The sequence below is a fragment of the Symphodus melops genome, assembly GCF_947650265.1.
Source record: "Symphodus melops genome assembly, chromosome: 1".
Lineage (NCBI taxonomy): Eukaryota > Metazoa > Chordata > Actinopteri > Labriformes > Labridae > Symphodus > Symphodus melops.
Window position 1 is genome coordinate 40,987,422 of NC_136691.1, and position 22,605 is coordinate 41,010,026.

The 22,605-nt window shown below is 41.5% G+C and overlaps 1 protein-coding gene across 3 annotated transcripts in view; it reads right to left on the reverse strand.

Annotated features, from left to right (window-relative positions):
* Nucleotides 1-22,605, reverse strand: part of arb2a (ARB2 cotranscriptional regulator A) — a 142,636-nt gene that overhangs the window by 17,283 nt on the left and 102,748 nt on the right. The window lies entirely within an intron of this gene.

Genomic DNA, 22,605 nt, shown 5'->3' on the forward strand with positions numbered 1-22,605 from the left:
GGCAAAGAGGTTTACAGTAATTCTGAGAAAGTTGAGAATTCTATGTGCATGTATATGACTAGCTAACCTGGCAGCATAACTAGCTCCGGGCTGGTAGCCACGGCTTTGGTAATACTGTCCAAGTCGGTGTGTCTTTGCAGGGCGGTATAGTGAGCAGCTTTGCACTTAACGCTGCTATGAGCAATCATCAAAGCCAGTCACACGTACGCATGGGAGCTGAGGTTCCTGGGTTTCTTGCTCAGTCACCTGGCTCGGGGCATGGTGTGTGTGTGTGTGTGTGTGTGTGTGTGAGTGAGTGTTGCAAGGGATCAGGGCATTGTTTGATCATTGCCCAGTATTGTTCAGCCCAGGGTATTAAAGGGCACTTCTGCCTGCATGGGGACATGTGGACAGTGATGAGAGAACGGGGAGAGATGGACAGAGACACGTATGACAAAAAAAACCCGATTGAGACGAGTTAAATCACAGAGATATGTATCCCGGAGTGTCACAGACGGCGACAACAAAAGAAAAGCGAGGCAACAGAAAAATGGAGAAACCCAATCCCAGGCCGGTCAGTTTAGAAAACTGGGTTGGGGGAGGGGGACACATGAGAGGGTAGTGGGCTTGTGGGTCCTGTCCTGCCCTCGACCTGTGAATGCTGGCACACCCGGTTCTGCTGCTGGCTAAATAAAGAGCCCCAGGGTGGGCCGGGCTGGGCGGCAGGAGAAACAGACAGAGTCGGCATTACCGAGCTAATCTCATTAGGGAGGCAGCCCTGCCAAGCTGCCAAGGGTCAGCCAGAGTGCCACGTCACTCACCGCACCTTTGGCATTCCCTGTGACCTCCAGGCAGGTTTGAGCTGAGACTTATGGCCGGCCTAGGTGAGGCGTTCAGGGGTGGGAATAGTAGATGGGGTGGCAGTAAAACAGTAATTTCGAAGCAACGGCAGTAAACCAATTTAGCAGAGTTTAAAGTCAGTGTATTTTAAAGACTGGGGAGAGTCTGCACGCTTAACTTTGAGATAGAGGTAACAAACAGAAAGGAAACCAGAAAGTGGATAAAAGAAAACGAGAAGGAGACAAATACAGTGAAACAGATTTAAGTAAATGAGAGGAAGGCAGAGAGAGAGAGAGAGGAGGAGGAGGAGGAGGAAAGAGGATGAAAGAGCCCGGAGAGAGCGATGGAGAAGGAAAGGATGGATAAGCAGCTTCCTCCTCTGCAGCTTGGTTTAATGTATTTACAGCGGATTGCATCAGGGCGCTGCAGTTAAAAGGGCCATCTCCATCCAACAGGGTCATCTGTAGTGTGATGTGCCTCTCATAAAGGGGATGTGTGTCACTGAGATCACACATACACACACACAGACACACAAAGGATAAAGTCATATACCCACTGAGACACAAATACACACAAGTGTGGGTATACATGCTCACACAGTAAAATCTCATCACAGAAATATTCGAGAAGCCAACCCTTATAAACCCTTTGCACTTTATTCCCATGATACCGACCTCTGCCTACATTCCCATCCTTCTTTCTCTCACACCCCCCCCCCTTCTTTGAACACAGTCGACAGCGGGTATGATGGCACCAGCTCCCGATGCCAGGTTGACATTCAGCAACATGGCCAGGGATAGGGGGTTTAGAGCGCCTTGGTCCTGTCAGCACCTTGGCCGCACGCTGTTCACAGAAAGGTTCAGGCACTTAATTTAATGTTACCTGCACAGCATGCGCAACATCAGCGCCACTCTTTGTCTCTGTTCCAAAGAAAAAAAATGTCATGACATGGTTTCCAACCGCATCATACTCAAACATAATATCTACTAAGTGAACAGCTGCTTTAATGGCTTCCAGTTTAACAGTTAGATTGACAAATACTAATTGTTCAGCAACTTTCACAGCGAATACTTTGATTACTAGCTTTACTCTGACTCTCTTATGACCCCTAAACATCAGCAAAGAATAACCAGGACGAGGGACATGGAGGCTATGGGGAACAGCTAAACCAGCGGCCCAAATTACTATGGACTGAGCTCAGTTGTTTAAAACTCTCAAATCTCATTATTGTAACTCCTGATACTCAGGAAATACCCTGGCCCTTGAGGAAAAGAAAATAATCTACGGGCAGCATGGAAAAGTAGATGTCCAGTTTAAGGCTGCTGGTTTGTGTCAATGATTAATATAACAGGCAACCTGACAAACCTGACTTAACCCTTTCCATCATTGGAAACAAATCAGTGCCAGTCAAAATACACATGGTTTTAAAAGAAGAAACAATATATTAACCAGATCACCTTTTCTTTTATAGGACAGAATATCAGGTGTGTCTCACTCAGCCCAGCTTTGTTACTAAAATGATGGTTGGCTTGTTGATGGTGAAGCTGACTACCATGAAGGCAGCAGTATGAACCCATGGCTAAATAGCTGATGGTTTGGATGGCTGCCTAGCTGGATGGCTGGGTTAAATCCGTCCACAAAGGAGAAGAGTTTATGTTACCATTTAGAATTGCCTTCTAAACTGTTCATATGAGCATCGACTGCATCTCAACCACCCCATCCAAACCTTCCTAAAAAGGCAGACACAGAGTCTGTTTAATAGAGAGTCAGCTAACTAGAGAGGGAAGGGCACCAAGGGAAAGGTTGAGAGTTCACAGCTGAGGTCAGGCGGGCCATACACTGCTTTGGGCCCCTGGCCAAGGCTCGGACTGTTATAAGCTCCTGATGGTTCCACTGTGAAATGGGATCAGAGGAGGGACAGAGGGAGGGATAGAGGAATGGGGGGAGGGCATATGAAGGGGGAGGCAACTGTATGAATAGGCTAGAGTTGGCGTTGAGATTTGAAATTGTTTAACAAGCTGGTGTTGGAATATTCTGCCGGAAGCAGAGCTGACTGAATTGCAGTTGTACAGGGAAGGCACATGATTAGAGGAATTTGTCTTTGCTGTAAAGTTATAAAGATTTCCGGAGTATTGCAGACGGATTCGATTCTTAAAGAACCACATGACCTTTGCCAGAGGGAAACATATTCTCAGAAACAAAGTGAGGAATAAAAATGAATGCCTTTTGGGTAAAAAAAAAAAAAAGTCTATTCTGTTGTATAATTAATAAAGAAGAAAGGTTGCACACTCATATGTAGATTGACCGGGGACCTGAGGTAAACACTGAAAGTAAAAGTTAAGGTGTAGTAAGCCAAAGTGCCTGAGGGCCTATTTCCACAGCAGGTTGCCAGAGTTTTCTAACTAAAAGCTGATCAAGCTAACCTCGCAGTTACCTCAGTGTAAACGTTCCACAGTTGAGTAAGAGTGGGAGTGCCCTTATCCTCACAGCAGGGAAGGGAGAGATGTAGAGGAAGAGAGAGAGAGAGGGGGTTGTGGAGATAAAGAAAGTCTTTAAAAGAAAAAGCTTTCCTCACTAATTTGGGAGGGGTGAACAGTACAGAGTTCAGATTTGTGTCAGAGTATGATTTGCAATAAAGGCACACACACAGCTTCAGGAAACATCAACAGGAATTGGAGAGGCATGCCATAGCTGCTGCATTAAGGATTGGGATATTCATTTGCTATGTACCCACTGCCATTTTATTGAAATATGATTTATAGGTCTGTTGAAGATTATCGCGAAGACTGGAAAGGTCCTTTCAGCACCCTAACCCCTCCCCCACCAAAAAAATAAATAAATAATTGTTACAACTCTACTGTCCTGACAGTGAGCATGGTGCAGAAAAATGTGGCACAGAAACCTATTTGTATTATATTCACATATTCTAGACACAGATCATTTATGTATGTTTCCATAAAGAAGGGAGTGCTTTTGACCCGTGTGCATGACGTGTGCGTTTATTGTGTGTGCCACACGTGTACATTGTGAGAACTCATTACCAGGAAAAATCAATGCATGACATTGGTTTATTGCAGATGGCTTCTCATCAACCTAAGACCTCATCCCACCCTTGCTCATTTCAGGGAGAGCACAGACACCAAAACATAAGAACGCGGACAAAAACACACAAATCAATACAGGCAGTGTATACAGACGGCACAGTAATCCTTATGAGCATGATCAATCACAACTGGAAAAATGTATGTGAGAGTGTTTGTGTTAGAGATGCACAAGCATTATAAACAGATATGTGTTTCTATGTGTGTCAGTCTAATCAATTATGTGTGTGAGCATGTGTGTTTGCAGGCAGGCGTATCTGATGAAGATATCAGAGTTAGCAGTGTCGGGGCAGGATCAGAATGTTGAGGAGGACTGGGGGACTCAACAGGCAGAAAAGAGGATGTTGCCTGCTTGAAGTGCAAAAACACACACACAAAAACACGCTCACACATCCTCACACACACACACCATTCTTTCTCTCTGCCATGGCCTCTGCTCCTCGTATGTGTGGCACGCAGCATGCTTTAAAGCCAGAACTGTGAGGCACAACACTATCTGCCTGGGGAATTCTCTACCTCTACATCATCCTCTCATCCTCTCTAACATCACTGTCTCTGCCTTGTCTCCCCTCTACGCTCCCTCACACTCTTGCCTAACTCTGACTGTACGGAAACCCCCAGAAGAACTTTTGTTCACACAGCCTTCCCACTAAAGTGACGGCCTCCCTCTCTCAATTTCTCTGTCTCTCTCCTTCTTGTAGCCAACAAGGGGAGAAGGTGGGAACCCCGTGCTCAAAAGTGATCAATTTTTAATTTCTCAAACCTTTTTCATGTTGTTTAAGAGAAAGATGTCAGCAAAGGAACCCTGGGGAGGTTGTTGAAATGAGGGTGAGGGGATTGCTTGAAGAAGGGGAAGTGCAGGTGAGGAGAACGAGGAGAGGCAGCATATTAGAAAAAGATATATGACTGAGAGACCAGACAAACCAGTCAAAACACATTGTGCTAACAATATATAGGTTTTCTATATTATTATCCTAGTAAAAATACAAGGATGTATCTTTTACATTTGATAAGTTTCAAGCTCATCTCCAAGTTGTTTCTTTATTTTTCTGAAGAAATTAATTCTTCACTTAGTCTTGGAGTTAATGAAAAAGGCGCCTGTACTGTTTGTACCACAAACGGCCGAAGTATTCCGGCTTGCTGTCAGGCTCTACCTGGTGACATGGGCAGTGAAAACGAGCAGAAAATCCGACGGTTCCGTATCAAGGAATATTTTTACTGCTGCTAATGTGACTTAAATACCTTGTTCTACAGCTGAGTGGGTTAGCACCTGCTGCAAGCAGCAGCTAGCCTATTACAGCTCAGTATAGAGCTGTCGCTAATTTTCTGATTCAATTAGCATGCCTCAGAGCTTTCCAGTCTAATTGCAAACTACTTCACAGTTACCTCTCTGATTAATCGCTGCCCATCTGCACACAGAACTTGGTGGAACAAATTTGTGTATTTTCAAACATCAAACACTGCAATGCCCTGAGCTGTTCAATAGGCTGCTTACTGAAATTGTATGTCCGATATCAATGACACAGTATCAGAATTATGTTTTGATCCCATAAGACGTTTCATATTTTAAAGACTCAAGGACTACTGCAGATGTTGCTAGAATATTTTCACCATGTTGGTCAACATTTGTGGAACTGGCTTCACTGATATTAACAGGCTGTTAGTTGAATGCTGTTTTCCAGGATGGCACAAAACAGAGAAAGACATGGATGACATCTTACAGTGAGTGTGTTTACATGGACTTAAGTATCCCGTTTTTGTATTTGTGCATGAAAACATCATATCCTGATTTCAGAAAGCAAAATATGCCCAGTTTAGAGAAACCCGATTTTGATACCTGGACAAATCCGAAAGAAAATGGGATACTGTGGCATGCTCTATATCAAGGAATATTTTTACTGCAGCCTTACCCGGTTTCTGACAGTGCTGCCAACACCCGCGCAGACTCAAACTCAACCAGGTGACGTACACGCAAAACAAACATGATGGCGGAAACGAGAGTGTCTTATTCTGAGAGAGGAATAGGTTTTGTGTTTTGCTATTCAAACATAAAATATAATTGAAGGTAGACTATAACATAGACTACACATGGGCAAAATAAATATGGCCCGATCTGGCATGCATCCTGGTGAGATGGCTTCTTTTTTATTCTGGTATAGCAATGATTGATCGACTACCTTTGTTGGATTGCTTTTTTTTTAGATTTTTTGGATGAACTGAGTTTGTTTTGGACGAGCAAACGGCCGTGTTGGCAGATGACTTCCTCCTTTATCTGTGGACTAATAAGAGACTAAACAGACAATTTAAACATAACTTTTATAGATCATATTGCATGTTTTGTTTGTTTGTTTGAGACTTTTTGTTTATTTTGGACTCATAAAGGGGTGTTGTCATGTTTCTTTTATTTCGAAATGTCTGCGGTTTGTGTTGTAAAAAAGAAAAATCACGTGCAAAACATTAAAGTTAAGCTACTAGGGAAACTACACTGTCACTACAGGATCAGATAAAGCAAATCAAAACTCTATTCTATTCTGTATAAACTATAGTCAGGTTTTTTGCAATAACATTTTCTTTGCAACTGCCTAACAGTATGCAAGCAATGGAGAAGAGTGTAACCTTAATTGTCCAATTTAAGTTGCTTTATATCTCTATTAAGAGCTTTTCTGGCTTTTCATTTTCTTGAAATATTATTTATTAAAAAAATCTCACGAGAACAATACAATCAATAGAATCATTATCATGCCATTGATGCCTTTTAATGTTGGTTGCCCGTTTGTTTCTTTATTACTTATCGAGGTGGGGAACAAACTTTGCAGCCATATACCTGTGACATGTGGTCATCCTCAGGCATTCACAACGGATCAACACTAGCTGACCATCTTTGACTATTGTTGGTCTGATAACACTGGAAGGACCCAGGCTGATGTAGTCTAGACCTGGAGGTCATAGCCCTCCTCGAGACCTGCAAGTAGACCCCATCACCTCTCGCACCAAACCAGATCAATAGCACTATGCTGTTTGGGCTGTCGGCCAGTGTTTACTCGTGTTGACCTCTGGAGCTCATGAAGAACAGCGTAGGCTAGATGACAGCAGAAAGAGAGTACAGCACTGTGGCAGAGAAGATGAGGGCAGACAGTGGACAAGCTGCAGAGAGAAGGGCAGAGACACTGCGATCAAAGAGAGGAACAGGGTCAGAGAGGAAAAAAAAGAATAAGAGAGAACCTGGGGCGGGGGGGGGGGGGGGGGGGGGGGGTGTTAATAGCAGTTACAGAGATTTCAAAGACAAAGGAGAGGAGCTCAGGTGAGCAGAAGGCTTTGACACTGTGAAGGCAGCAAGCTGGTAAACGGAGTGTAGCTTTGGTCAGGGGTAAGGCCAAGGTGTGTCAGGGTATCATATCAGTAAGTCAGCAAGAGACTTCCAGTTATCAGAGCTAGGGTAGGTTGCTCTTGATCCCACAAAATCCTCCTCTCTGTTCTCCAACCCAGCCACACTGACAAAATACACAAAATGGTTTCATGGACTCAACTTATAAAGTATTTTTCTTGTGTTGTGACAACTCAAAGAACATTTACATTAAACTTGAATGAAGCCACTCACACACATTAAAACACAAATAACGTTATTTCTATAATATGCCCATTCAGAGACATTCACGTGTCTCTATGCCAACAGCAGCGACTTGGTTGTCTGTGGCTTACCAAAGTACCCATGTAGACAAAAACAAAACAAAACAAAATAACCCCCCCCAAAAAAAAAAAAAACAGTTTGACAGCACCCTGTTGTAACACAATAACAGTGTAAGTTAAAACAGATTGACTACAAAAGGTAGAAACACAGTATATCAACACAATTGGCCAACACACTCTACAACAACTCTATGACAACTAAGAGTGACAACATTCTGTAACAACACAATGTGATAACAAACAAAAAAACACCATAACTTCACACTGTGACGACACACGGTAACAACATAGAGTGACAACAGCTGTGTTCAAAGCCTTTAGCTGAAATGACATCATCCAAGCGTTGGCTGGCTGGAAGCAACACCTTGAAACTGAGAGTAAATTCCCTGAGGGGTGAAGCTCAGAGCAGGATTCCAAGGAAAGCCCAATCTGCTGAGCCTAAAGTCAGAGGTTTCCGTGTCATGTAGTTGGCTCTCTATTAACCTGGCTAGATCACCAAGGTATCAAAGGTTTTTTTTTCCAGAGTAACAGCTTGAAATCTAAAGTAAAGTGCCATCATTTTTAGTAGTTATTACCTTAGGATGTTCAGTCCGGTTATTAAAGATGTTCAGTTTAAGGAACACATGCATGCAAGCAGGTACCAGATAAAAAGGCAAAGGTCGAGAAAATGTGAAAAACAAAAGGCACAATAGCTTTGCATGGACAAAAATCAAACAGAGTGCCCACGAAAAACTCTGTTTCTCAAGTTGACAAACACGTGCACACAAACATTAATTGTCTCTTTCTATGGCAGTGTTTGATGAGTCCACGCACTAAACAACAAAACAACACAGGAGTAAAATGCATATTGTCGGCTGGCTCCCAATAATGATGCATAACCCGCTGGCTGCACAGGAATATAATACCAATATGTCAGGTCTCTGATTCGGGCTCAATTTGCATGGTTATAATAGCTTATCGACTCACTCAAGGTTGAGCAGGGCCAGGCGACTTCACTGTAATGACTGGCCGTGTGCCTCCCACAGTTTATTTCAAGCTTCTGTGGCTCAGTCAGCCGGCCCTCTGTATCTCGTCAATACCCAATCTTGATCCCACTATCTGCATCCTGACAAAATCTGCACAAACGCACCTGCCCCCCTCTTCCAAACATCCTCCACCTCCACCATCCCCTCCAACTCAGTTTTTTGTTCTTTCTGTATAGTATTCCTGTATCATACAAGCATTTCCCATGGAGATCAATACGGGTGCAATTCATTAGGCCTCCCAAAATCTGCTTGTCTGCAAGCATTTGCTCTTATAACAGCTATCGACCCTCCCAGGTTTGGCCCAGCGCCCGCTTCGCTCCTTGTCTGAGCAACAGCAATACAAGCTCGCTCCAGCAGCAGAGACACATTTTTGAAATTAATACAATGGATTCGTTTGAAAAGAAGGAGGGTTCTTCTACAATCTCAAAAACAAATATATTTGTTCATAAAACAAATGCATATAAAAAAATGACCTGAGTTTTAATGTCAAGATTGTACAGTGACCTGAAAGTTATCCTATTTCACCATGCTCCTGCTATTGCTTTAGTAAGATATTATTTGTGAGACATTGCTTCAGCAACTTTTAGCTATAGTAAAAGTTGACCTTGTGAAAACAGACCTTCTGTGGGTGGCTGCATTATGTTATGTTATGTGTAACGTAAAATGTGGTGAGAAGCTGTGGGCAGCAGGGGGCTGATATTTGGAAGCAGGAAATCATTGTTTGCATTACGCCCTTTAAATTGAAACGGACTATTTCCAAAATCAGGACATTTTTTTGTACAACAGATTTATTGTTTTATTTTTAAAATGTGATTATTAAGATTCAGGTAAAAATATGATAGAGACTTAACTGAGTAGTTATTTCATTTTTTTGTCTGTATTGTGCTGCAATAGACTTACTTAATGTAAAATTGATATTTTAAATCTCAGTCCAGTTCAGTTGTGATTGGTATTGAGCAATTTTGTTTTTGTCATTATAGAAAGTATAGAATTTCTAAATTAACTTGATTCTATTTTAAAATTCTACTTTATAACATAATCTAAACATATTGATTAATTTTATATCAAAAGTTAAATATTTATTTATTTTATCTACAATTAATCCAAAATGTTTAAACTTTTAAAATGAGGAAAAATCCATGTTCATAAGGAAATGCAAATTTTTTTTTTTACGTTAAAATGTTTTTATTTGTTTGTTTTTTTTAAACAATTGACAATGACTTGTCTGAGAAACATATTTCTTTGAGATAAATATCAAAAATCCTTATTGGTTATGTAAGCACACGCTTAACTCTGTCTACAAGTGGTACACAACAGCAACAAAGAGAACCCTGCTGACATGAAAGCACAACACAAATTCAAGATAGAATTCAAGAAAACAATCTCCACCTGTAGCTTTGTTTTGAACATCAGAAAAAATAAATCTTTTGATCAAGGTGAGTGATAGGTTGGACTTCATTAAAAAAAAAAATAATTAAGGCCCCAAAAGCCTCCCACTGGTTGTCTGATCACAAAACTATCACATCACTTTGACAAATCAATTCCTAAACATCTCTGTTTCTGCTGTTATGAAGCCATTTCCAAAACACAAAGGAGGAGGAAAAGGGGGGGTTCCAAAGAGAAGAAAGGGATAAATCAAAAGGGGTGGTGGAAACAGGCGAGCAGCGGTCCTCGGTCGAGAGGTCAGAGTGAAGGCAGTGTGGCCATGCCCACTGTGGGCACTCAGCTGGAACTAAACGTGGACGCTGAGACGCCAGCTATTGGAGAACTGCCAAGGACCTCTCACCCTGCAGCGCTTTCTCTCTCTGTCTTTTTTGCCTGAGACTCAACAAAGAGTAGGAACTCATTGCCTCCCGCCCCACAAGCCCAATCCCCCCCTCCACAAACACACACGTACTCATTCCCTTATTCAACTTATTCAGCTCAACATGTTCATTACAGCGAGACCAGGGACGGTAGTAGAGAGGGAGGAAGTAAAAGTCTGGAGGGTGAACTTTAGAAACCTGACAGTGATGTTACCCAAAATATTTCACTCGCTTACATTTCAACACCCCTCTCGGCAACCGGGTGGTTATGGTCTTGTAAGTGTGTGCCTGTGCACGACCACCCTTTCAGGGATGTGTGGGAGAGACAATAGGGCCAGTGAGCTAGTCCAAACAGCTGTGGATGAGCTGGGTGTTATACCACCTCCACACAAGCACACACAAGCACACACATGACCACACACACACACACACACACACACACACACACACACACACACACACACACACACACACACACACACACACACACACACACACACACACACACACACACACACACACACACACACACACACACACACACACACACACACACACACACACACACACACACACACACACACACACACTCGCCATCTGTGAACACCAACACATGACAGAGCAAATAGGATTACAGTATGGAGGAAGACAAGGAGGATGATCCAAACACAATAATATCATTTCCAAGAACGGACAGAGACAGGGCATGGAAGGGCACAGGGTGGGCTGGGGTGAGGGGTTTACCAGAGGGTGGGACAGGGGCTTAGCCGGTCAGAGGTCAGGCCTAGAGTACAGTGATCTAATGGCTGTCTGGTTAAAAAGCTTAACTCATGTTTTCCAAAAACAAGATATAGAATCTAGGCCAGGATACAAGAGATGAAAAGCTCCACAAATAACACACCAGATAAATCAAATGCACTAAAGTTCACGCAGTTCAAACCTTTTCTATGCATAGGAACTGCGTTTATCTTTACTGCACAGAGGCTTAGGCTATTCGGAGAAAAAAACGTTTGTTACATAAGAACATACAGAACTCTATGATTGTAGTTTGTGCATGAAATGTACCGTATTTTCCGCACTATAAGGCGCACTTAAAAGCCTTTAATTTTCTCAAAAAACGACAGTGCGCCTTATAATCCGGAGCGCCTTTTATATGGATTACGGTAATTCGTAAGGAGCATCGCGGAGTAATACATGTGCTTTACCATAACATTACAGTCATGGCACCTTTCAAGAGACACGCTGACGACGCGGACTTCAAACTCAAAGCTATCAGTCACGACATCAGACTGCGTTTTGTACGTGTTACAACAGAACAAGGTTGGGAGTCAATGTGAATATGGTACGCTCATTAACATTTGAACAATGTTTATTGTGAATGTGTTTAATAAAGTTTGACTGACTGATTTATCTGACTGTTTTGTTTTGCTTAATGCGCCTTATAGTCCGGTGCGAAAAGTTCTAAAATAGACCATTCATTGACAGTGCGCCTTATAATCCAGTGCGCCCTATAGTGCGGAAAATACGATATTCATTTATATATACTATACATGCTGTAAAGTATTAAGTAATTAAACTATAATGATAAGAGTTTTATTTTAAAATGAACTAAAGTTTGTGTTTCTGCACCAAAACTCGAGGTATTTAGCTCCTGCTGTGTGTGAAGGTTATTGGCCAACATCAGATACAAACCCTGGGACATGGTTAACACAAAACAGTGAGTGTCAGCTACGATTAGACCCATGGGTTAAATCCTTAGCATATGCTGTCATTTGGAAGAAACATTTTCATATCACTTTATTATCGTGTGATTTGTCGACTTATATTCAATGTATTAAAAGAGATTATGGTTGCATTAGAGGATTAGATGTATTTTAAGAAATCAGGACTGAATGCACAGTGACCCTATATCCACCCATCCAAGCACAAAAATATTCGAAGGACACATTTACATCAAGCCTGATATATATGAGAGAGATTACACAGTGATTTCCAGATACAAACACAATCAATTTCTTGTTCATCCATCCCTTCATTCAGACATGCATTATTTCACTCTTGATTGGTTCTGTCTGTGTGGCATAAAAAGGTTGATCCTTGGGGCCAGAGAAGGGCAGGAATGCCAAGTATGGGTTTAAGCTGTAAGGTAAAATCTATGTCAAAAGCTTCATCGTGTGTAAGACTAAATGTCTAGGCCGGGTTGAGTGGGTCTTGAGTAGGAACTGCTAAGACAATCTAATATGAACACATCTAGCGAGGTCCACAGGAGCCAGTCTGACATGTGACTGGCTGCGACACCTCAAGGGGAAAGGTCAATACAGATTTCAGCAAATCTGAGCAGGCACGGCATGAGCTTATATGCAGGGAGGGGAGGGGGCGAGGCTTGGCCTTCAACCTTTACTCGCTAAGACCCTTGAAGATTTTTAAACTGACCTAGACTTGACTCCTTCATCTGGGATGTTAGCTATACTAATTACTGCCTGATAGCCGCCTGGTGCCAAATGCTATTCACATCCTCCCGACTCTACTCGACTTGGCTCAAACAGCTGGTGCCAACCTCACTTAGAGCTCATGAGGTGTTTCAGACACAAAGAGCGAGCCCCCACTATTCTTCTGCTCTGGCAATGTACCTCTTTTGTTTCAGGTTTTGTTATCTGGCCACATGTTGTTCAGAGGGCAGGTTTGGGAGCAAAGGGGAGCTGCACTGTATAATATCCAAAGGTTAGCTGGCATGCATGCTGAAGGGGAGAAAAAAAGCATTTCATAAGCCAAACAAAAGGTGATTAAAATGTTGCACAAAGATGGATATAGAGTTATGGTATTAGAGGACTTATCTCACCTTTTTGTATCCCAATCTCCAATACCAACTAAACTATGGTTAAAAAGCCAAAAGCCACTCAGTGGTCAGGACTTGGGACAAAGAAAGGGAAGGAACACTTGCTCAGAGGAGGCCCAATTCAAGGTTAATGGTTCTGCATGCTGTAGGTTATATATGCAGAAGCCTACTTACATAGCCTGACATGCACCCCCAAAAAATGTAACTACACGCCAAAAGAACCCAGACCACAGGCCCTGTGTTTATCAAAAGACGTTGTGTGTACTGTAGTGGAAGTTAAATGGCTGCAGAGGACGAACCAATTCGTCAGCTTGCCGACATGCGAAAATATTGGAACCGCATTTCCTCAGCCATGTCTCGTTTGCAGATCAAGCACAAAAAAAAAAAAAAAGCCCGCCGATGGCCTCTAAACTGATTCAGGGGCTGTACATTCCATCTCCTCCGATGTCTCCTCTCTTTTCTTCTTTGTGATAATTGCAGTGTGATCAACTGCTCCTCTATATTGATCAGCTTCACCTCCAACATAATACGCCTGGTTTCAGTCGGCATGGTTTTCTGTACACAAACACACTGTCAACCAGCGTTTGGTGGTGCAGTACTGCAGAGTAGACGCACCAATGCACAATTCTGTAGACAGTGTTTCCCCTTGGTTTACAGCTATGGGGGGCTGGCAGACGGACACCGACACAAACACCTTAAATGTCTTCAGTTGTGATCTGAGCGATATAAGACTTCAGTTAAATTAACTTGAAGCACTGTGGTTAGTGTGTGCGCCCCATGTATGGAAGCTGTGGTGCTCCAAGTGGGCGGCCTGGGTTCAAGTCTGACCTGTGGCTCCTCTATCGAAAGGGCCCCCCCCCACACGCCAAAAAAAACAAAAAAAACCACACTGTTAGCGCTCATAATGGCATAGACCACTACAGCGTAGCAACACTGTAGATTCGACACAAGTATAAATCAGGCCTTATTTCTGTATGTCCTGAGGCACCCTTGTACAACCTTGTGGCACCCTCTACTCCCTGATCTGCATGTATACTACTTAGACTAAGACCCCTGTCTGTGCCCTCCAGGCAACTTCCACCTCTCCCTTGTCATATCAGGGAAATCTTGGAAACAAAAGCAGGCCCAGATCAATGAGTTTGTCTCTGTTTAGTGTGTGTGCATATGTGTGTAGGGTGTGTGTGTGTGTCTTTGGGGCTTTATCATGAAGTGTGTCTACATGTGTTGGGCTATCTCTAAGCATGTCCGTGCACATTTGAATCTGTGAGTTTACATTCAGTTTGTATGTGAGCGTGTGTGTACGTGTGTGTGTCTGTAGACAAGTGGCCTGTCTTTGTTGATTAGATAGGAGGTGAGCTCTGCAGTAGGTGGACATGCGGGCTGACCAGCACACACACATGCAGCATCATGGGAGCGGTGTTTTTCCGCTGACCCTCTCGTTTAGCCCTGAGAGGCTCACGGAGGTGATAACCGGCCTGGCTCGAGGTCACCCTGATAACGCTGCAGTACACAGAGAATTCTTCCCCTTGGGAGGATACACACAGAAATGTATCTGTAAGTGCAGGAATGCATGCACAAATATTTTTGTCTGATTAAAAAGGCTCACAACATGAAAACACATCTCTCAACATGACCTGTCACAGATAGTGTGTCCGTCAGGGTCACATACCAAATTTCAAAGAGAAAAAGATAGGAAGTGTAAGACGACATTTAAATAGGATATTTGGACAAAAATAATACAAATCCAGTTTTATCAAATCACATTTCTAGGATTTCATGATAAAGACAGGGCATTACTACATTATAGAAAGAACCTCAAATAATTTTCATTTTACTGAATATATTTCTGTCATTTCAAACCGGGAAACCTCCAAAGGTAAATTTACATGAAGAAAATAGAGGAAGACGTGAGAGTACTACTAATGGAAAATAGATTATTTCAATGAAAAGGTGATCCATTTTGTGGTGAAAGAAACACTTTGTTGCACACTAAAGAAACATAGCATACTGCACTATGACACGCTTATCACCCTGTTACTTTGACTCCCTGCCAGTCCATTTTCAGAGCTGAAAAGTCAGCTGACACACAAGTCAAAGGTCGCCTGATGCTTCCCAGAGCAGGGACAGTCCAGCAATGGTTGGAGGATGTTAGTGGATAAACAAGAGAAGCAGGAAAAGAGGTCTGAGGATTAAAAGCTATAGCATCAGTGAAGGATCAGCGCAGCCTATCTCATTACTCCAAGGCACAATAAGCACAACAACTCTCCGAGCACTTTATAATTGCTGCTTGCCAAGTAACAAACAAGCTGTTTATATTATCCTTTCTACTCGTTGGTGCTTTTAAAACTAAAAAAAAAAAAAATCCTCTAATTGCCACATTTCTCTAATACCAACGGGCATCGGTTTCACGGGCGGTTTGTCTCCTGTCCTGGAGACGGCTGGTTAATAAAGTTTTTATCCGTCAACTGAGAGCACAGGGGAGGATCCAAGGTCACCGCTGCACACTCAGAACCTGGCTAGCCGAGGAATCTACCATCACTTTTGTTTACATAATTACATAAATAAGATGTAATTTTCTTTTCTCAGCAAAAAAAGACAAGTAAACATAATTTGAGGCTGATTATGACTCAAGGACTTTCAAGGATCTTTTTTTTCCCTTCACATTCTAATCATCTCTTTGGCAATTATGTGCATTTCAAATATATTCTCAGCTTCCATGTTTGTTTTTAATATTGAACAGCAATCATATTAAATATGCATTTAATTGTAACCTAATTGTACAGAAGAGAAGAGAGATGGTATAACTGCTGCCAAAAAATAGAATAGATAGATTCAACTAAACAGGAGCAGCACACGCACACACACACGCACACACACACACACACACACACACACACACACACACACACACACACACACACACACACACACACACACACACACACACACACACACACACACACACACACACACACACACACACACACACACACACACACAGCATGGGTTCTTCAATCCAGTAGTAGCATCAATTAACAGCTAAACCTTACACGCTGGCCTCCTGAACCCAAAACACTGACACAGTCACTGTCTGTATAAAAATGAATGCGTCGCCACCAACAGAGCACAGTTTAAGTTCAGAGGAAACGTGATCATAATTACAGTTATCATACACTTCAGGAGTCACAAGCATGAATATGCTTAAGTCTGTTTGCATCAGAAAATAATTACTGTTCAGGTTATCTGAGTTAAGATGTCACCACAGCGGACCTGTTTGACAGACAGCTAAATTAGTTTTAAATTTAGATTTCAAATTATTGAAAACATGTCATACTATATAGCCAAACTTTGATACATAAATCAATTTATTATCATTGCAATGATGCATAATAAAAGAATAAAATCCAACAGCGATTGTGTTTATCTCTTTTTATATGTGTTGATAGTGTAAATCTCTGCATGTCTTCTAAAGGTATCCACTTCTCATAGCAGTGTAATCCTACATCCTTAATAGATTAACCTCTCTCCACTCTGATCTAAATTATCCCATCAAGTAATTTAACCCAGTAGCAGCAGCTTCGAGGAATTCTACACCTTATGCCAAACATTCACAAAATCTTATCAGAGAAGATATATATATCACAGAAATGAGGCATGCTTAGTTCATGGATAACGAAGGGGGGTTTTCTCAGCTTTTGTTTCTGACAGACAAAGTAAATGTTGATAATAACAAGTATCAACACAGGGTTGATGGGACAAGGATAACATCATACCTACTGGGTATGAACTTATGCAGTGTTAATGAAGCGGTGAACTACAGGATGAAGGTGAATACTAAAGCTAGCAGCCATTAGTATTTACCGTGCCCCACTGCAGCTTATTAGGTTAATTCCACACCAGGAATTGCACCTTTAACCAGCTTACAGCTACAGGAAACTAGCATGTTATCATGGTTTGTTGCCTTTTGGCTAAACCACAACTTGGTTTTGGGAAAAGAAGCCAGCGATGATCGAGAGAACAATGGACACTGCTTTTCATCATACACTTGATCCTGGTGTGGCTTGTGCCCTCAAATGTAGTATATGCACAGTTACTGTGTCCTGTCTTCTAAGTAGTTTGCCACATGTCGAGGTCAGGGGTAAAGGCTTGGCGGATTAGAGCCTATATCGAGTCAATGAGGAGAGGCCATATGGGCAAATGAGATCCATGTCGGAGAAGCACTAATCTGGAAATGCCCTCTCAGTGACCAGGGATGGACACTACAGCAGCTCAAAGACTTGGGGATTGGAAAGCAGCCTATGGCTTTGCTTTACTGTACCCTGTACGTTAGCTCCCCCATCCGACCTCCTATACTGAGAGAGGAAAGAGCCTGGCGTTGAAAGTGAAAGACAACAAAATCACAATCAAAATAAACACATATACTCTAGAGAAACCTGCAACTCTATTTGTGACATTCTTCCCAAATTGAATTACATTTCTGATACAAAATATTACAATTCACTAGTTTATGTCTCAAATTCAGTTAGATTCCCAGTAATTCAAAGTTACTTCTTGGGTTTCATAAAAAAATAAACTGTATACTGTAAATACAAATGTGTTTAAAAGGGATATAACTTGCAGATAAAGACATTTATACAGTTATTAGCAGGCTGCTGCATAAATGTTTGGTATTTGCCCCGTAGCAACAAAAGGGAAAAAAAAAATCATAAATAAAGCAGTGGGAGGTATGGCAAGAGAACAAAAATTAAAGCAGATTTAAAAAAGAGGGAGGGGATATTTATTGTGATACTGTCCCTCTGATTGGCTATGAGGCGGGAAGCAGAAGGACAAATGGACAAATCTGAGGAGCTAATAAGAGTGAATACGGAACAGCCCTCATGGGCAAATCTGGCACTAAGATGATAATGAGATTATAAAACCCTACTATATTGCAGCAAATTGTATAAGTGTTTCATTGAACCTTGTTGAACTTTCATTTATGCATGCCAGGCTCTTTCTCTTTTTGCCTCTCCCCCTTTCTACTTTTCCAAGGGATGATGGGTAGAATATGAGGACGGAGGAGAGGATAAAATGCCTCCTGGAAAGAGTTTACCTAGTGCAGGGGTGAACGCAAGACCGCAGACTGGGTTTTCCAGACACACTACTCATTAGCATAATCACAAAAACCTTAACTATTAAAGCACTTGTGCTTTGCCTTTCAGATATGGTCAGAGATCAAATTCAACATCTCTTTAGCATCTTTATGCTTCTGTTAATTTAAAGTACATTATCAATACACACTATGTATGTTGAGTATTAAATACTCCTGAAAGCCAAAAACCTCCACATTCACACACCAGTGTTTTCTTTTTGTTTTGCCTTAATGTTTTCTTGTTCAGTTAACTGAGTCAGATTTTATAATGACTTGGTGGTATAATCAATAGCTACAAAGGAAGGTTCGTCTATAAAAGAAAGTGTGTTCAATCCCAATACATTAGACACTCACCAGCAAAGGTGAAAGGCTAGAATGACTTTGTTAAAAGAGAAGATTTCAAATAAAAAGGTGGCATATACAAAAGGCAGACACAGATGAGAGCTGGTAAAATATTAAAGAGGTTCAAGAAAAAAAATTAATCAAAGTTAACTCATAGTTCACATGACCTTTTAAGTCCTGTAAGGATAACCAGATTAAATTCATCCTGGAAGAAAAGAGAACTCACTCTGCAAATAATGCCTGGATTTATGTTAAGGAATAAAGATCTTTATATTTGTTTTAAACTGTAAGTGAAGTGAATGATTATAGGAGAAGTTACATTCAACAAGGTAAAACCTTGTCTGAATCATGATTATGTTTTCTTTTTTTTTTACTCACACATGAACAGCTCATGGACCGAGAAAACTCCTCAATGATTATTCTCTCGCAAACACTGCTACTAATGCATTATAAGCAGTATTACCATAAATGTTAATGCTATCTCAATGTCAGTACATCAGTATCTACCATGCCAACATCTCTATATGTCAAAAGATATAGAAAAGCCAATGCAACACAATACTTCATGCGCTTCACATCACTGCTGAAGAATTACACGGTGTTTCACTTTGACCTGCTCGTACAATTATTAGCTTGACGTATTGATCACCTTTCTTTCATTCTGTTTGTCGTTGAAGACAAACAAACGGCAACACCCTTACCAAAGACCTGTCGTGAGGGCTTGTATATTGACTGTGTTGTAAGTAAGTAAGTAAGTAAAATTTTATTTATATAGCACTTTTCACAGGCAGGGGCCACAAAGTGCTTCACAAACAGGGTTTAAAACATCACAAGCAACAAACAGACAGTACAGAGATCATAACAGCCCTAAAAGAGACTAATTAAAAGCCTGGACAAACAAAAACGTCCCCAGTTGACTCTTGAAAGTGTCGGAGTCACATTGAACAGCATCCAATAGGCCGACGTGGATTGACGTCTCGGAGGTAGTGACCGTGTTGCGGAGCGGGACTGGACGAAGGCACATCCAGCGGTCACGTGAGCTCCAGCTGGTCCACGCTGGAAAAGCCGGCATAAACACGGAAGTAGGCGATGGCGATGAAAACCCCTGATCATGGCTCCAGCACTGTGAAGGGTCCAGGACACCTGTTGAAGTGCGGGCAGGCGGCAGCGAGGACACGCCGACGCACACATCGAGGAGAGGAATCTGGCGCAGGAACCGAGCGTGGTCCCGGCAGCCGAAGACGACGGAGCCCCCGGCAGCCGCAGCACGCCCTCGCTTCACTTGGATACCGGACCGAGAGCCTCTTTTTCTGGATCTCCTGCGGGTCCTACCCGGCACCCGATACAGCACCAAGTAGTCAGGCATATCTTGGCATATCTTTGATTCTGATCTCAGTGAAGATGCATGTCTGATAGTCGGCAAAGCACAGGATTAGATCGATGAACGAGGATACTCCTTTAGAATTCATCCAAAGAATTGAATCAAAGTAGCCAAGTCTTTTATTCAAAGGAAATATCCCTCAGAGACAGCACAGTACATGATAGATCAGATTACCCTGACATCAACCGACAAGATTGCGACCTAACAATTGGAACAGTAATCTATCAATGTTGGAACAGAACTTCAATGATTATGGTTGCTCCCAAAATTTCCTGATAGAAGGTATCAGTATATTAATTCTGTCTGTGGTTTTTATCCTCTTAAGATCCATTTTGTACTCCTTTTCATGGCTGTGAGAGAGACCAGTTAAATAACATTAACAACACAATTAAACTTGGCCTATTATACTTCATTTCTCGTCTTCTGACTACTCAAAGCACTTACACCACAGGTCACATCTACCCACACCAAATTCTCAAGTCATGGTTATGTAAAGTGTCCATCGTACACATTCACACGCCGCTGATGCAGCAGCGGGAGCAATTTTGGGTTCAAGGTCTTGCCCAAGGACAGTCTGACGAGTGACTGCCGGAGCTTGAGACAACGGACTCTAGCACTGAGCCACAGCTGCCCAAATACAAACACAAATGGTAGTGAAGGATTTTTGTCAAACTCTAAGTGGTTTTAACATGGTAATAGTGTTTCCTAGTAGCTGTGTACTTCTATATTATAGTCACTAAATGGTTTGGTAGCAGGACAAGTCAACAAGTCTTTGTAATGTTCAGACAGCAGTTGCTGACAGGAAAAGCAACGATCAAGAGATAATCATAACATGAAATAAAGAATCAAAATTATCCTGGAATCGTTTACTTCTGAAGCTCAACATACTTTAATTCCTGCCTTTATTTTGAAAGAGAATGCAAAACTTCGTTGGTAGGTTGCACGATATAAAAATAACTGACAAAATTAGCTAAAGATTGATTAGTAAATATTAAAGAGAAGTCTTTGATGTCTCAAATATTACTTTGGAGTTGTCAACTAATTTATTGGAGTTTTTAATAGTAAAATCAGCCAATCAGCGTGTGTTGTTGTTTTTCATCACTGCAGCTGCATGAAGATGCTACAATGGATAAACTGCGGTACGTCGAAAGGGACACAATTCCCTTTTAATAAATGAGTTTAAATAAAATGATTGGGTTCAATTCGGGCCATAATTGCATCAGGATGAAATTTAATTTTGATGGCTTGAATAAAATTTCACAAACGTGAGATCAATTACTGACATGAGAAAAATCCCAATTACTAAATAAAAAGTAAAAATGACGAGATAAATTACACAATTAAAATAAGTCATAACTACGAGATAGTAAATCATTATTACGACATAAAATCTCTAATTTAAGAGATAAAAAGTCCTAATGAATACTTAAAATTATATATTACTAGTTTCACAAATGTCTTTTTTTCTTGTAACTATGAGAATTCTCAAAAGATAAGCTAAAAAAAATTTAATGATAAAAACTTTTAAATCCAATAATTGTGACTTCTTATCTACTATTTTTTGCACAATATCTCATCTTTTTTTAATGGAACGAATGGAAACATAAAAACCCCTTTACGTCAACTCACAGAAATCTTGAGTGTGTATTTTAAAAGAACACTCCCAGATATTTGAAGTCTTTGGTGTCAGCATTTTCCACATCATTATTATATAGTCTGACCCAGACAATAGCCAAATCCAACCTCAGTGAGTCCAGGTCAGAGGTCGGGGGCTGGTTCACCAGAGTTTACTTGTCTATTTCCTGCAACACTAGTGCAAAGTGTGCTGGATAGGCTAAGAAAACACTGAAACACATATCTGAAAACACAAGCACAAACACACAGACAATTTCATATGATCTTCCATTGAGGTAGCCGACTTCCACCTTAACAAGCTGAAAAAACACTGGATGAAGGGTGTGAGGTCAAAATGAGAGGGCCTGAGTTTCCTCTTAAAGAGTTAAGTCACACAAGCATCAGTCAGACAGTGTGTGTGTGTGTTAGTGAGTCAGTGTGTGTGTGTGTGTGTGTGTGTGTGTGTGTGAAGAAGTGCCGACAGATAGAGGTGTTTCACGGTCAGCAGTGCGTGGATCAGGGAGGTGAGGGTTACAGTCAATTCAAACCTACAGCAGGACAGCGCACTTTCACAACAACAGCGTGACAACGAACGTGTGCGTGTGTGTTCTTTGTATCAGCTTGTCTGCCTGCTCTTATTCTCAGACACTCTTTTGTGTCTCTGTGGTATCTTGCTACATTAATAACACTGGGATGCAGCAGTGCGAGCCTTAGGTAAAAAAGAAAGGCAGAGTGACCTCTCATGTCATTGCAGAAATTATTTCTCATTTCTTTAACAATATTGCATCACTTTTTCAGCCAACTCCCTGCTATTTCATGAAAGATACTAGAAAATCAAGAAATCCTTTCAGCAACATCCTCACT